The sequence below is a fragment of the Melozone crissalis genome, unplaced genomic scaffold, assembly GCF_028551555.1.
Source record: "Melozone crissalis strain CALT ecotype California unplaced genomic scaffold, PUWL_Pcris_2 ptg000023l_1, whole genome shotgun sequence".
Taxonomy (NCBI): domain Eukaryota; kingdom Metazoa; phylum Chordata; class Aves; order Passeriformes; family Passerellidae; genus Melozone; species Melozone crissalis.
The window spans coordinates 28,941,616-28,949,989 of record NW_026535801.1 but is presented as its reverse complement, the minus strand read 5'-3'; positions in this window follow the sequence as shown (position 1 = coordinate 28,949,989).

Sequence of the window (8,374 nt, the reverse complement as noted above, 5' to 3'; positions counted from 1 at the left end):
TCTGCCTCCTCCCCACCTCCTGCAGCGTGAGGTATCTCTGCAGAGCTGTGCTGGCAAGGAATATTGCCATGTTGTCCTCAGCCTTAGGCCAATGCTGTAAAGGTTAATGTAAATAGCTTCTTAGTTACCCCTCAAAGCCTCCAATAAAGCACTGCAATAATGAAGTTGTACCAGACTGCCCTAGAACAGAAATGCCACTGACACCTGGCAAAGCTGATGATCTTCATCATTCTAAACAAATTCTGAGTCATTCCAGTGACCTGTACTCATAGTCTCTGCCTTGGTCCCCCTCCCTTCCAAAAAAAAGGGAAATATAATTTGGTGTAAGATATTATAAAATCTGGATTTCTGGAGGAAATAACCACCCTTTTCACATAGGTGAAGTGCAGCAGGGTCAGGAAAGGCTCTCTTGGCAAGGGAAAGCCAACAGTTGCATACTATATTGGGTTGCTGTGCTGAGTTTTACTTTCCTCTTGAATAGCTCTGAGGGATTTTTTTAAAGCTTCAGTGGTGGGATTTCTGTATTTATGATCCAATCAGTAACTATGACCCATTAAACTAACAGCCAGCATTAGTCATTGAAAGAAACCTGGGAAGTTAAGCACAGAGCAGTTAAAGGGAACTGATGGAAAGGCTCAGAGAGTTCACTAGGTAGAGCTCTCAAGTGTCTTCCCCTGCCCCCACCTTTTTTTTTTCCTGAATCTTTCTGCCTGGTAATTATGTAGGAATAAAAATGTCTTATTTTTTGAAGCATGAGGAGTGGGGAAGGGATTTAAGGCTGCCTGACTGAGGGAATGCCACACTCGAGATACTTCAGGATTTGGTTCTTAAAAAATTCAAACTGGCTGACCTCAAGCCCAACATAGACATTTAACATTTTATAACTGGAGACCAAAATACAGAAACTATGTTTATGTAGGATTAGCACTTTAGAAATGGGCAACTGATCTGTTTTCATGCTGTGGGAATGGAAAAACTCTAAGGAAAGGCTGTTGTGCTTGAGAAAGATTTGGGTACCTCATACAGAAGGCTGGTATGTATTAATGTGAATAGATACTTATCAAGTCTAACTGCAAAACTGGCTCTTTTATATCGCTGGGTATTCCTACTTTCAGCTGCAAAGGTTTATTGGAAGACATATTTTTCAAGCTATTTTAGATACTGCCAATTCTAATCCATGCCAGAAAACAGAATGGGAGATATTTGGAAAAAAAAAAAGCATCAAAGTTGAAAATAGTGTAACATTAGAGGTGTTGCTTTAAATTTTAAAATGCTCAGGAAATGTAATATAGTGGTTTTGTCAACATTTCATCAAAAAAAGGAACAACATTTTAAGGAAAACAAAGTAATCTTTTCTGTGGCTCTGTATAGAATTAAATTTATCAGGTCAGGCCTGTACAATCTGCTAAATAAAACTGTTTTAGTGCAGCCTATAAATAGACCAATACATTAGTCTGCTAACACCCTCCTGCAGCCCCCCCAGATGTGGAGATCCAAGAGCAGAAATGTATTCAGGAGAGCCTGGGAGGGAATAGGAGGCAAAATCCATGTGCATTGGAGACCATTGGAGTGGCCTTTGTGCCTCTGAGCCAATATCTGTATGTCAGACCTGGCTCCTGGGTGACTGAGTCCTGGTTGGGATTTGGGACACTGCTGCTCAGGTGGCACCTCTGTCACGTGCAGGGCAGAGTGTAGCAAGTGAAGAGAAGTAGTTTGGCTCTCTGTAGTTTCCCCCTCAATTTCCAGTCCTCCTCATTTTCTAATTCTTAGGCCCTTTTGCCATCAAACTCAAAACCTTTCAAAATGCTTCCAAAATCAATGCTTTTCATTGAATTTATGTTTCAAAATCTCATAGGAAAATGTTGACCTCACATAAAATTTGATAGTACTGAGGGATAAATGTCAAGATTTTAGTAATTCCACAAAAGTTAATGAGATTAATTAGACCTGAATCTCTGACAGTGATGTAAAAATAGGCTTCATTAATATTATTAACTGTGGTTAATGGAGTAAATAAAGGTAATGAGGTTTCTTTAACTTCAATGTATATAATATTATTTGTAGGCATCACAAACAGAAGTATGATTGTGGTATCTAACAGCATTTGATATGTGTAAAGTGATTAAAAAACCTTTGAAATATCTTTAAGGAAGGAAGAGAAGATGAATGATCTAGTTTAAGTAAAAAAGAAAGAAATGAGAACAAGTAAGTGGCGCTGAGTAAATAATTCAGAATTAATACTTTATTTCATACATACAGCCCTACTTTTTTTGCTCATGAGATCCACTGAAATGAAGAGATTTCCTCAAACCTATTTATCATATGAACTTGATAGTTTAAAGAAAGCCTGCACAGCAATGGGACCAGGAGCATTAGAAGCTCAGGCTTCATTGTGAAGGTGTGAGTGGCTGGGGAAATCAGATTGTGTTACTTCTGTTCTCTCCTTAACTAAGCAGACAAAGATTCCAGCACCAGTAATTCTCAACTTGGCAAGTAAATGCCAAGTATTATCAATATATATTGTCAACCCTAAAGAAACCCTCTGGCTGTGGCTGGAGCCTGCTGCTCCAGGGTATTTGCAAATACATGACAGAAACACTCTGTTTGTCTCCAAGGCTGTCTAAAGTGCTGGGGTCAATCCTAGGATGCCATCAAATCCTATATCCTGGTCCACTGAAATACACCCAGTAAATCCCTTTTCTCCCTAGCTCAATCCTTCTTTTGAATCCTCATTCTGCTTAGTTGTTGCACAATGAATGTGGCAGCATATCTGCAGCTTTCACCCATTTTTCAAGCCTCCAGCTCAAGCAGGACACTGCCTGCAGTGCCAGAACTCCCTGTTTTGATTTCTGCTTTACAGCTCATTTTCTAAATCTGCTACAGTTAAGTTATGGTCTTCTAGAAGAAAAATCAAATAAATATGCACAGCTCTTCAAGCCAACCTGAGATACATTTTGCAGTATTTAAGGGAAAGTGGGAAAAAAGAATCTGTAAAACCCTACAGAGAATAACTTCTAAATCAACTCTAAATATGAATACAAAATCAAAGTCTACCAGAAAAAGTAGTAACCCTCTGCTTTAGGGTGACCCTAGTGACAGCCCTTATGACTATGCCAGTTTTCTTGAGTGAAATATGTCATAGGAACAATTACCTGCAAATAGGGCACCAGGCTCAATAGATGCCCAAAGGGTGAGGGAAAACAAGGAAGCTCCTGTAAATACTCATCCATACAAACTTTGGAAATTCACTTGTTAAAAAGCACATGGGCATAAAAGTGGCCACGTATGGCATAAGGTTTTAAAAGGTACACAGGAAAGTGAAAGTGAGTAATGGAAGAGGAATGCTGGGTTTGCAGCAAGGACTACACTTACAGCTCATTTATGATTACCAGCAAAGGGTGAAGTGGTCTGTTTGGAGAAAGGGAACCAAAGCAAATGTAAACTGAAAACAACAGCAATCATTAAGACTTGGTTGTATCAAAAAATTGCCTGTTTCATTCTAAACTATTATCTGCCAAACAAATATTAAAGCAACCAGAAATGTTTTACTTTGGTCTGAATTACACGACTCAGCTTCCTGAGATGGGTTCTTTCTTTAGAATATAAATCAGAACACATTGAAAACAATTCTCTCAGCTTCAAAGAAAGCAGGGCTGAATTCCTGTTATTGAAGAAAGAGCTTCATTTGCTCTGTACCCCATCTCTGCACTGTAGGACTGCTGGTCAATTGACCTCAGATGCCTGGCTGCTTCCTTCCCTGCACATGACTTATCTTCCTTGCCAAGGGATAGTGTAAATCAATCAATTCTTCAGGTCATGTCACAAACTACTGAAATTGCCCTGGTAGCTACCAGCTCCCTCTAAATCCTGTTCGTTCTTGCCTGGAGCATAATTAGCTTAATAATAAAGGAGGTGGGAAAAATCTGAATTTCCCCTCCCTATGGACTATTGAGTTTTGAATCAAGTTCAGTCATAGTGAAAAATGTTTGGTTTTTGTGTGAAAAATCTAAAAAATTCCTGTAGGGAATGCATCCCCAGCCCCAGCCTGTGACTCTCAGACCAGAATGGGTGATGGAAGAGAAGTGGTTGGCAAGGATTATGAAGAATCCATATGTCTGGAGGCACATTGTGAGATTTCTACAGTAATCCAGGCTTGCACTGGCCCAGTCTGTGATAAACCAGTCACAGTATGGTGGTACACAAAGAAAGACAAGAAAACCAAAGCACAGGGATGCTAAGTCATGGTTTTCCTCCCATTTTGGACCCTTTGGGATTCATTCCCTGCTAATCCACCCAAAGCATTATTAAATCTCCACTAACAGGAATTTTTGATGCAGTCCTGGGCCACTCTTGCGCTCTCTGGAGGCCCTGCCATCCTCTATAGCAAGGCATTTTTTCAAGGGTCCCTGGCCCTAAGCCCATTCTCCTTTTATATCTTCTCCAGCAAAACAATGTTGGAGGTCATTGTGAAAGGAACTGGTCAGAACAGGGCATGCTTAATAACAGATTTCAGAAAAACAGGCTGAAGTTTTTAAAAGGCAATCCAAAATCTGATTGATTTATCAGGGCCTGTCAGCAAGCTTCTGCCTACCATGAATCTTTGCTAAAACAGGTCTCCCACAGTTTAGGGGAGATCAGCTGTGGGCAGCTCTTGAGACAGAAATGAGAAATTTCGTGGTCAGTATGGGCAGGGTTTTTTACTTGTTTGTTTTGTGGGGTTTTCTTGTTCATTTTGGGTTTTGTTGTTGTTTTGTTTGTTTTTTGAGGCTGAATTGGGAATTTCCCCCTCTCTGCTGATGGCAAAGACCTACAGCAAAACCACTCCTGGCCCAGCTGTGCAGAACACCCATGCCATGGGCACTAATGCAATCCTATTGTAATTCCCCATAGGAAGCCTGCTGCTCCCAGCACTGTCAGCTGTGCTGTTTTCATGGGCACTGGAATGAGGTTTAACTCTGAAATGCAGCATTTCATCTGGTGAACTTACAGCAAAACCAACCTCATTGTGGGTTACACAGATACTCCTCAAGTAATTTACATTAACTTAATCTTGCTAAACTCTTAAAAGATCCTACAAACTGCACCATGGGGGACTTCTCTACTGTTAGCCTTTTATATTAAAAATGCTTCCTCACAGAAAGCTTTTCATTTGAATCCTTAATCCCATTTTAATTCTTTTTTTTCGTCAGCAGCACTGTGAGACAGTATAGAAGCCCCTTGTTCATCCTAACCCTGCAGCTCAGCAGAGGGATGGTGCAGCCTGTGCATCTGTGTGCTTCTTCTTGGAGGGTGGGTTTCATGTCATGACAGTTCATTGTGAGAAATCAAAGGGACAGCACAGATTCCAGGAGCTAGAAAAGTTCTTATGAGAGCCCTTGAAACCCCCAGCAGTTTGGATGAGAGTCTTGTTCACTTTATTGCCCTTGTCACTTGACTTTTTTACCTGTTATAGTCAAACAGAAAGGTCAAAGGTGTCTTAGTATTTGTAGTAAAAAGTTTCTAATTGAACAGGAAAATGATGTCCGAGTATGCTAAGTGAAGCCCTTCTGGTTGGGTACAACCTTTTGCTAAATTTGGAAAGGGAGAAATGAATCCTCCAGGTGCATTTAAGTGGTACAATGTAGCCTTGAAAGGTCTGGGACCTTCACCTGCACATGGATTTCCAGAGACACTCAGATAAGCATCTCCCCTGTGATGCTTTCATCAAGAACTCAAAAGAGCAGCTTGCTGGGCTGCATCCAAACCATGCTAATTTGGCAGTTTGCATGGTTGATACATTTTGATCTGGCTCTGGTGGTTGATACTGAGCTCCTGAATTCGTGGCCTTCTGTGACTTGCCCAAGGTCACAGTGGAGGTCAGTGCCAGAGTTGAAAAGCTCAGATTTAGAAATAATTTCATTCTGGCTGTTAACTCAAAAAGTGCACCCTCTCTCATTATACACACAGTACTGAAGCCACAGGAGGCACCTGAGCTAGAAAGCCCTGTTTGGATCTGGTGATCTCTACCAGGAAATGAAATGGACACATACAAAAAGCATCTCCCGTTTCCTCTTAAGGTTTCAACTGATTAAATGAAAGCAATGTGAGAAAACCTGCCGTAGGCCACAACGTCTTTTAGGGCTCTGTAAGGAAAAAACCCTTATAGCTTTTAATGAGCTCATGAGATTTTACACTCTGTAACCACTAAATCCATCACTTTGCAACAATGAAGGTAATTTATGATTGCCTCAATTGTTTCTTTTATTTATGGGACATTTTTAGTATGGAATTTAATCAAAGAGATTAAATGTCACACTACCTATTACCTTGCTGTTAAGATATTAATCCTATAGAAAGACATATCAAACTCTGGATTAATCATAAAAGAAAAGTAGTACGATGGCAATGCAATTGCTTTAGGATTCATGATTTTTAAACTTGTTTAATGGGGGCAGAAGTTGAGATGTCACTGCCTCTTGTAGCATACTTGTTTTTCAGCATTAGAAAGGCATATGAAAATAACCAGAGTTAGGCCTTGGTTTAACAAAGTGTTTAGAACACACTTAGCTTTAATGTGCTTGCCTTGACTCCAGTGAGACTTATGCCTGTGGTTAAGAACTGTATAAGGTAGGATTAAATCACATGCTTAATTTTAAGCATCCACTTAAGTGCCTCTTGGTAGGTAGGGCTTCAGTAAGTTAAGTTACATATTTGACACGTTTGCCAGCTTAATAGTATAATTTCAAAACTAAGAAAAGGGAATGAATACGCTGCCTTTATTTATGTTACACATTCTATACAAAATGGTTTCTCAAAGCCCTTTATGAACCATAAACTGAACTACATTTCAGCAATTGATTTCAAAGCCTTTTCTACTGCAGAAGCATAGGACCAAGAAACCTGGTGAGAGAACACAAAGACAAAAAAGTTTGATACCCACTTGCAGGAGCTGTTGTATATTGTGGGGGAAATCTGAGACCACAGGAACACAGCAACATGGTGTTAATTTGTAGTTTTGATCTGTTGATGCACTTTTGAAAAGACCTATATTGAGTTAAACACTGTTCCTGCAGAGGCTGTTTACCATCACAGAAAGTAATGGTGATCTCTGTGTCATCAGGAATAAAAATTCACTTCCATTATAAGTGTCATTTTCATGTCACTGGGTGAACACTACACTGCCCAAGCCAAGAGCTAGCCCAGTTCATTGGCATTTACTGCTTACTGCATCAGTGATGCACTTTCTGGGCAGGCCTAGAGTGGTATTTTTGGGGTCCCCCTGTTGTGGGGAGGAAAGATGAGTCTGACTCCATGTTCTTAGAAGGTTAATTTATTATTTTATGATTTTATATTATATTAAAGAATACTATACTAAAACTATACTAAAGAATAGAGGAGGGATGCAGACAGAAGGCTTAGCAAGATACTAAAGAAAACTCGTGGCTCTCTCTTCAGAGTCCAACACAGCTGAACAGTGATTGGTCATTAAGTAAAAACAATTCACATGTTGGATAAACAATCTCCAACCACATTCCAAAGCAGCAAAACACAGGAGAAGCAAATCAGATAATATTGTTTTCCTTTTCTCTCTGAGGCTTCTCAGCTTACCAGGAAAAAAGTCCTGGGCAAAGAGGAATTTTCCAGAAAATACAATGGTGACAGCCTAGTTTTCAGTACTCAGATCAGCCAAGTTACTGTAGTGTCCCATGGCTGGCTAGATCTCCTTTTCAGAAGTTGTTGGGTGGGTTAATTTTCACCAGAATTCCCCCCAGTTCTATGCTTTGCTCCTCCCCAGGTAAGCCCTTTTCAGCCATGCTGACCCAGACTTGGCCAGTGGGGCCTCTCAGGGACCATGCACAAAGAGCTTGGTCAGCAACACCTTCAGAAAACAAGCAATCTGACAACTGCTGGAGCTGTAACCTATGGCTTAATATTTGCCTCAAGGAATAGGTGTCTAAAGTAAGCTTTGTATGTGTATAAATTGGATTTATAAAACCAATTAGTCACTCCTGACATCAGCTAGGTTGAGCCTGGCCAGACTGGAATCAAACAAGCAGTGAACAAGGGCTCCCTGTTTGCAGCTACCTTTGTTCCTCCCTGCACAGACTACAAAGAAAAGGTTTCTAGGACACAGCCCCTGTCACTGTCTGGCTTTACCTTGGCCTTCCAGCTTCATTAGGACAAGGAGCACAGGGATTATATTGCTATGTCATTCAGAAAATACACAAAAAGCCTCAACAAAAAGCATCATCTGGTAATAATGAAATATTCAAACAGGTTTGCAGATGACAGTGCCTGATTCTGACAGGAGAATATTGTTTGGGAGAAGTTATTTGCACAAACTGGTGAATGATTGATGCAAGGACAATGAAAGATTGATGTGTGAAAACACAAA